At 40.0% G+C, this 8718-nt stretch overlaps 1 long non-coding RNA gene across 1 annotated transcript in view; it reads right to left on the bottom strand.

The window, feature by feature from the left end:
- Positions 1-342: 342 nt before the first annotated feature.
- Positions 343-8718, bottom strand: part of LOC127005773 (uncharacterized) — a 29457-nt gene continuing 21081 nt past the window's right edge. The window contains exon 5 of the long non-coding RNA XR_007758896.1: positions 343-901. This is a non-coding gene — a long non-coding RNA (uncharacterized LOC127005773). The remainder of the gene's footprint in view (positions 902-8718) is intronic.

The following is an 8718-nucleotide window of genomic DNA, read 5'->3' as shown; positions in this document are numbered from 1 at the left end:
CAACTTAATAGTCACGGATTTTCCCATCTGATTAAGAGCTTAATCTGTTTATTAATATGCAGTATGCGGTCCTTTCAATGAGCTGAAGTCCAGACTGCATATCGGAATAGTCATGAGATATATCGCCTCCAAAAAAATAATTTAAAGTGTTTATAATATCAGTGTTGTAAAGAAGTAAAAAAAGACGTAAAATATGACTATTAAAATAAACCATTTGTTTGGTTGGCTTACTAAGGCATGTCGTACATCCTCTGGCACCCATGAGGAGATTATTTTTTTCTAACCTTGGAGTCAATCAGGATGTAGGAATATCAAAACATATGTTATGTTAAACTTGTAAGTTTTTATTACTTGCAGTACAGAACCAATAAAAATAAAAAAATCACATAGTATTTCTTATATGCAATTAGAACTGAGGGCTGAACGCTCTTTAAGAAATGATGTACACGTACATTATTATTAAAGAAAATACCTTGTTCATCACTAATCTACAAAATGCGTCTCTTAAAGAAAGTAAGTGATATGTGGTAACAGCGACGTGACTGGGCAATAATGTAGCAAAAGATATTACAACACACACAAAAAAATATTACAATGAACAGTAAGATATAATCATAATTATTTTCAACACAAACATGTCTTGATTTCTTTCACGCTTCAAACAACAAATTACTATCATTTCATTAACCTATCGCTCGCAAAGCTGTTAAAGCACTAATTCTTCAAGATGGTCATCTCACAAGCAACTTGTTACAAAAGTTTAATTTTATAATTTTTACTGTTGACATTTGGTATGCATTATTTTTCTTTTGGTCTTCACGAATGTCTCGTAGGAAAACTTTGAGCGAAGAGGGAGCAATGATCTTCATTTTTCATACTTTCCTCAGGAAAGCTGCGTTCTCTGATTGGAGAGAAGTAAAATAATTATATTTCTATTAAAAATACCGTTATATAAAATTATGGTAGCCTGTGTATAATCTATCATTTTTCTTAAACATTATGGTTTCGGTCCAAGGCTCACCAGTACGTATCAGAGTTGTGCTGAGGAATGAAATCAAATTAATTTGAATTGGATTGGAAAACTGGTAATGCAAAAACATACCAATCAAACCGGATCATTAAAAAAAAAAAAAAAATTACATGTACATGTACATGAAATTAAAACATTCAAAAAGCTAAAACGATCAATGCTAAACTTTTTTCAAGTTATTCAAAGAAACTAATTAATATGAAATAATAACAATAATGATGTTAATAAAAATAATGAAAAAAATAGATATGTAATGTAATAATATCAATAATAACAATAATAATAATAATTAATAATAATAATAATAATAATAATAATAATAATAATAATAATAATAATAATAATAATAATAATAATAACATTATTGATAACAACAACAACAACAACAACAACAACAACAACAACAACAACAACAACAACAACAACAATAATAATAATAATAATAATAATAATAATAATAATAATAATAATAATAATAATAATAATAATAATAATAATAATAATAATAATAATGATATTACTACTACTACTACTACTACTACTACTACTACTACTACTACTACTACTACTACTACTACTACTACTACTTCTACTACTACATAAATGATACCTCCACCCATGTTTATTTTCCCGACACATAATCATGGAGGGCTCCATAGCTTGGAGGTCATTAGCCCCAACTCTGTTCGCTAATGACTGTGGCATCCAACCATATCACTAATACTACCTAGCACTAAATCACCTATCACCTATTACGTCCAGATCCCCCTTTCCTTCCCTACTCAAGTCACTCCCGACCCACCCTAATGTCACTCTCCACCACTGTGGCTTCATAGTCCATATTGGAGATGTTGGTGGCTTTTGAGAGGTTAGGGAGACGTCTATAATGATGGGCATATCTCCATGTTTGGTCGGGAATACATATAAAGTGCAGAACCAATTTCTGAAGATCATTGAGGAGAGCAAAGTTGTAAGCTTGTTCACCAGGCTGGTCAGTGAAAGAGGATAATAGCCAAAGCTGGTGGTGAACATTGAAATCTTTTAAGATGGAAATTTCAGCGAAGGGAAAGTGGGTCAAGATGTGCTCCACTTTAGAATTCAAATAGTCGAAGAATATTACATTGCTAATAGAGTTATATGAGAGATAAACAGCACAGGCGTATTTAGTAATAGAACGACAATTAAGTCTAAGCCAGATGGTGGAAAACTCTGAAGAATCAAGTCGTGGGCACGAGAGCAAGTGATGTCGTTGCATACGTTGACGCAACATTCAGCTTTGGTCTAAATGTTATGATAGAGATAGTAGGAGGGAACAGAATTGAGATTAGTGTCAGTAGCCTCATAAACCTGTGTTTCGGTGAGGAAGAGAAGGTGAGGTTTAGAGGAGGAAAGGCGGTGTTCCACAGAATGGAAATTGGAACGAAGACCGCGAATTTTACAAAAGTCAATTAAGAAAAGTTGAAAGAAGTTTCACTTAAGATTTTGAGGTAAGGGTAGACGGAGGATGTTTACTATGGAAGACGGTGACAGTTGAGTGTTATCGAAAAATAGGGGATAGATGTTTGATTGACTTCACAGGTGGAGAAACTAAGCTTTTGAGGCACTGAAGGACACCAAGGTCTCCCTACTCCGTTCAGAAAAAAATAGCAAGGTCTGAGGTTAAGCGTTCTGCAGCCTCCAGTCTAGAGTCTTGTTATTCCTGTTGAGAGGGTCTTCTGTTGAAAGAAGTTGAATAATGCAGAGTAGAGTCGTCGGCGTAGGAGTGAATGGGACAGTTTAATTGAAAACAAGATCATAAATGAACAACAGAAAGAGAGAGGGAGATAAGGCAAGAGTCCGCATGGACACCACTATTAATAGGTTAAGGGGAAGGACAGTGACCGTCTACCACAGTAGAAATAGATCGGCTAGAAATTAAACTTGAGTTAAAAGTACAGAGAGAGGGATAGAATCTGTAGGAGAGTAGTTTAGAGAGTAAAGATTTGTTCCAGACTCTGTCAAAAGCTTTCGAAATGTCTAAGACAACAGCAAAAGTTTCGCCGAAACGGCTCTAAGAGAGGATGATCAGGAGTCAGTTAAGAAAGCAAAAAGATCACTAGTAGAACACCCCTTTCGTAACCCCTACTAACGATCAGAGTGAGGGTCAGAGTTGATAGATAGTTAATGAGCTTTCCTCTTTTTTTTTTTTTGTTACAGCAGAGGAATCAGTTCAAGGGCATAAAAAAAGGTAACAAATGTTAAAAAAAAAGCCCGATACTCACTGCTCCAAAAAAGAGTTAGAGGAGTGGCCGAAAGATAGGTCAATTTCGGGAGGAGAGGTGTCCTGATACCCTCCTCTTGAAAGAGTCAAGTCGTAGGCAGGAAGAAATACAGAAGAAGGAAGATTGTTCCAGAGTTTACCAGCGTGAGGGATGAAAGAGTAAAGATGCTGGTTAACTCTTGCGTAAGGGATTTGGACAGTAAAGGGATGAGCATGAATAGAAAGTCGTGTGTGGCGAGGCCGCGGGAGGGGGGGAGGCATGCAGTTAGCAAGTTCAGAAGAGCAGTCAGCATGAAAATATCGATAGAAGATAGAAAAAGAGGCAACATGGCGGCGGAATTTAAGAGGTAGAAGACTATTAGTAAGAGGAGGAGAGCTGATAAGGCGATGAGCCATAGACTTCACTCTATCCAAGAGAGCTGTGTGAGTGGAGATCCCCCACACGTGAGATGCATACTCCATACGAGGGCGGACAAGGCCCCTGTAAATGGCTAGCAACTGTGTGGGGGAGAAGAACTGGCGGAGACGGTACAGAACGCCCAGCCTCGAGGAAGCTGATTTAGTAAGAGAAGAGGTATGAAGTTTCCAGTTGAGATTTTGAGTTAAGGATAGACCGAGAATGTTTAGTGTTGAAGAAGGTGATAGCTGAGTGTTGTCAAAGAATAGGGGATAGTTGTTTGGAAGATTGTGCCGAGTGGATAGGTGGAGAAACTGTGTTTTTGAGGCACTGAAGGACACTAAGTTCTTCTTGCCCCAGTCGGAAAAAATATTAAGGTCTGAGGCTGAGCGTTCTGTTGCCTCCAGCCTGGAATCATTCAGTTCCTGTTGGGTGGGTCTTCTATTAAAAGAAGTTGAATAATGCAGAGTAGAGTCATCGGCGTAAGAATGCATAGGACAGTTTGTTTTGGAAAGAAGATTATCAATGAACAACAGAAAGAGAGTGGGAGATAGGACAGAACCCTGCGGAACACCACTATTAATAGGTTTAGGGGAAGAACAGTGATCGTCTACCACAGCAGAAATAGAACGGTCAGAGAGGAAACTTGAGATAAAGGTACAGAGAGAAGAATAGAAACAGTAGGAGGGTAGTTTGGAAAGCAAAGATTAGTGCCAGACCCTATCAAAGGCTTTTGATATGTCCAGCGCAATAGCAAAGGTTTCACCGAAACGGCTAAGAGAGGATGACCAAGAATCAATTAGGAAGGCAAGGAGATCACCAGTAGAACGCCCCTTGCGGAACCCATACTGGCGATCAGATAGGTCAGAAGTGGAAAGGTGCTTTTGAATCTTCCGGTTAAGGATAGATTCAAAAGCTTTAGATAGACAAGAAAGTCAAGCTATAGAACGGTAGTTTGAGGGATTGGAACGGTCACCCTTCTTAGGCACAGGCTGTATGAAGGCATACTTCCAGCAGGAAGGAAAGGTAGATGTTGACAGGCAGAGGCGAAAGAGTTTGACCAGGCAGGGTGTCAGCACGGAAGCACAGTTTTTAAGGACAATAGGAGGCACTCCATCAGGTCCATAAGCCTTCTGAGGATTGAGGCCAGAGAGGGCATAGAAAACATCACTCTTAAGAATCTTAATAACAGGCATAAAGGAGTCAGAGGGGGGATGAGTAGGAGGAATATGCCCAGAATCGTCCAGAGTGGAGTTTTTAGAGAAAGTTTGAGAGAAGAGTTCAGCCTCAGAAATAGATGAGACGGCAGTGTTGCCGTCAGGGCTAAGGAGAGGAGGGAAAGATGAAGAAGTGAAGTTGGAAGAGATGTTTTTGGCTAGGTGCCAGAAGTCACGGGAAGAATTAGAAAAAGCAAGGTTTTGGCATTTTCTATCAATGAAGGAGTTTTTGGTAAGTCGGAGAATAGATTTGGCACGATTCCGGGCAGAAATGTAAAGGTCATGGTTAGCGGGAGTTCGAAGGCTCTGGTACCTTTTGTGAGCTGCCTCTCTATCTTTGATAGCACGAGAACAAGCGTGATTAAACCAAGGCTTTTTAGCATGAGGAGTAGAGAAAGTACGTGGAATGTATGCCTCCATTCCAGAGACAATCACCTCTGTGATGCGCTGGGCACACACAGAGGGTCTCGATCCTGGAAGCAGTAATCATTCCACGGGAAATCGGAAAAGTACATCCTCAGGTCGTCCCACCGAGCTGAAGCAAAATGCCAGAAGCATCGCCTCTTTGGTGGGTCCAAAGGGTGTACAGTAGCGATAGGACAGGATACAGAAATAAGGTTGTGATCGGAGGAGCCCAACGGAGAGAACAGTTTGACAGTAAACAGAAGGGTTAGAGGTAAGGAGGAGATTTAGTATGTTGAGCCGGTCTCCAAGACTGTCGGGAATACGTGTAGGGTGTTGAACCCTATTAAGGATTATTTCAAAAGATTTAGAAAGATAAGAATGTAAAGCTATGAGACGGTAGTTTGAAGGATTTGAGCGGTTACCTCTCTTAGGCAGAGAATGTTTGTAGGTGTACTTCCAGCAGGGAGGGAAGGTAGCTGTTAAGAGGCAGAGACGAAAGCGTTTTGCCAGGCAAGGCGTCAGCTCGGAAGCACAGTTTTTACGGACAATAGGAGGCACTCCATCAGGTCCATAAGCCTTCTGAGTATTGAGGCCACAGAGGGCATAGAAAACATCATTCTTAAGAATCTTAATAACAGTCATAAAGGAGTCAGAGGAGGGGTGAGTGGGAGAAATATGCTTTGAATTGTCCAGAATAATTTTTTTAGAGAAAGTTTGAGCTAAGAGTTCAACTTTAGAGACATAACTTACAGCGGTGTTGCTATCAGGACAAAGGAGAGGTGAGAAAGATGAAGAAGTAAAATTGTTAGATATTTTTAGCTACGTGCCAGAAATCTCTGAAAGAAGTAGGGAAAGCAAGGTTGTTGCATTTTCTATGGACGTAAGGATTTTTGTTTAAAAGAATAGATTTGGCGAGATTCCGGGCGGAAATGTAAATATTTTTCTTAGCAGGAGTGCAAAGGCTCTGGTAGCTTTTGAGCACTGCCTCTATTTTTTTATAGCACGAGAACAAGTGTGAGGAGTAGAGGAAGTATGTGGAATGCGTGCTTCCATTCCAGCGACAATCACCTCTGTAATGCGCTAAGAGCACACATTTCGGTATCTGATCTCGAAGCAGTAAACATTCCACGGGTAATGGAAAGAGTACATCCTGAGGTCGTTCCACGGGGGTGAAGTGAAATGCCAGAAGCACCGCCTCTTCGGCGGGTTCAGAGAATGTACATGATCGATAGAACAGGATGCCGCAATAATGTTGTGATCGGAGGAGCCCAACGAAGAGAACAGTTTGATAGAATAAGCTGAAGGATTAGAGGTTAGAAAGAGGCCTAGAATGTTGGGCGTATCCTCAAGGCGGTCGGGGATACAGTCGTACAAGGTTCTTAACCAACTGCCTGTGACGTGCTACCCAGAAGCCGACCCTGCTCACCGGATTATTTCTGCAAGAGACAAACCCGAGTAGAGGAGGCCAAGGGGACGCCCCCAGAGTTCGTGACTTGAGCAAATCGATAGATTCTGCCATGAGGTAGGTATTTCAGATGGGAAGGGAGCCTACATAGAAGAACCAATATCTAAGTGGACAAAGTCGGCCGGCGTTGGGACGAAAATAAGCCTAGTCTACAAAGTAACGTCACGAGTGAGGCAGTATTGGACAGTTCCAGGTCGGATCTTGAGTTGGGTTCCGCTCGCTCCAAGGTTCAAGCGCCACCGTAATGTACTGTGCAAAATCACCGCCGCTACCTACCCAACACTATAGTCTATCGACTCTAACTTGAGCCCTGTGGCTTGGCCCGGGGAACTACCAATTGTTTACATATTTACCGATGACCTGGGCATGGCGATCTATCTCACTGTTAGTCTGTACGTTATCTATTTAAGGAATATATATATATATATATATATATATATATATATATATATATATATATATATATATATATATATATATATATATATATATATATATATATATATATATATATATATATATATACACACACACACACACACACACACACATATATATATATATATATATATATATATATATATATATATATATATATATATATATATATATATATATATACACACACACACACACAATTTATTCCTATGTACATGTATTTATCTATCCATATTTGTATCCATCTGTCTATATTTATGTATCTATTGCTATCTATTTACCTATATCTACCTATCTGTTTATCTATCTATTTATCTATATCCGTTTATTTATATAACTATCTGTTTGTATATGTATATATACGATTATAATATTTATTAAATATACACATCATTTAACCTATGTTGTAATTTTCATCATTTTGCTTGCCTTTCCTCTATAATCCTCATAAGTGCATAAATGTGTTGTGCCACCTATTAACAGTGGTGTTCCACAGGGCTCTGTCCTATCACCCACTCTCTTCCTGTTATTCATCAATGATCTTCTTTCCATAACAAACTGTCCTATCCACTCATGCGCTGATGACCCCACTCTGCATTATTCAACTTCTTTCAACAGAAGACCCTCTCAACAGGAATTACATGAGTCCAGGCTGGAGGCTGCAGAACGCTTAACCTCAGACCTTACTATCATTTCCGATTGGGGTAAAAGGAACCTTGTGTCCTTCAATGCCTCAAAAACCCAATTTCTCCACCTATCAACTCGACACAATCTTCCAAACACCTATCCCCTATTCTTCGACAACACTCAGCTGTCACCATCTTCAACACTAAACATCCTCGGTCTATCCTTAACTCAAAATCTTAACTGGAAACTTCACATCTCGTCTCTCACTAAATCAGCTTCCTCGAGGTTGGGCGTTCTGTATCGTCTCCGCCAGTTCTTCTCCCCCGCACAGTTGCTATCCATATACAGGGGCATTGTCCGCCCTCACGCATGCATCTCACGTGTGGGGGGGCTCCACTCACACAGCTCTCTTGAACAGAGTGGAGTCTAAGGCTCTTCGTCTCATCAGCTCTCCTCCTCTTACTGATAGTCTTCTACCTCTTAATTTCCGCCGCCATGTTGCCTCTCTTTCTATCTTCTATCGATATTTTCACGCTGACTGCTCTTCTGAACTTGCTAACTGCATGCCTCCCCCCCTCCCGCGGCCCCGCTGCACGCGACTTTCTACTCATGCTCATCCCTATACTGTCCAAACCCCTTATGCAAGAGTTAACCAGCATCTTCACTCTTTCATCCCTCACGCTGGTAAACTCTGGAACAATCTTCCTTCTTCTGTATTTCCTCCTGCCTACGACTTGAACTCATACAAGAAAAGGGTATCTGGATACCTCTTCTCCCGAAATTGACCTCTCTTTCGGTCACTTCTTTGGATTCTTTTTGGGAGCAGCGAGTAGCGGGCTTTTTTTTGTTATTATTTACTTTTTTTGTGCCCTTGAGCTG

Source organism: Eriocheir sinensis, chromosome 31 (genome assembly GCF_024679095.1).
Source record: "Eriocheir sinensis breed Jianghai 21 chromosome 31, ASM2467909v1, whole genome shotgun sequence".
NCBI classification, from domain to species: Eukaryota; Metazoa; Arthropoda; class Malacostraca; order Decapoda; family Varunidae; genus Eriocheir; species Eriocheir sinensis.
The sequence above is the reverse complement of the archived record's forward strand: the minus strand, read 5'-3'. Positions and strand labels throughout refer to the sequence as shown.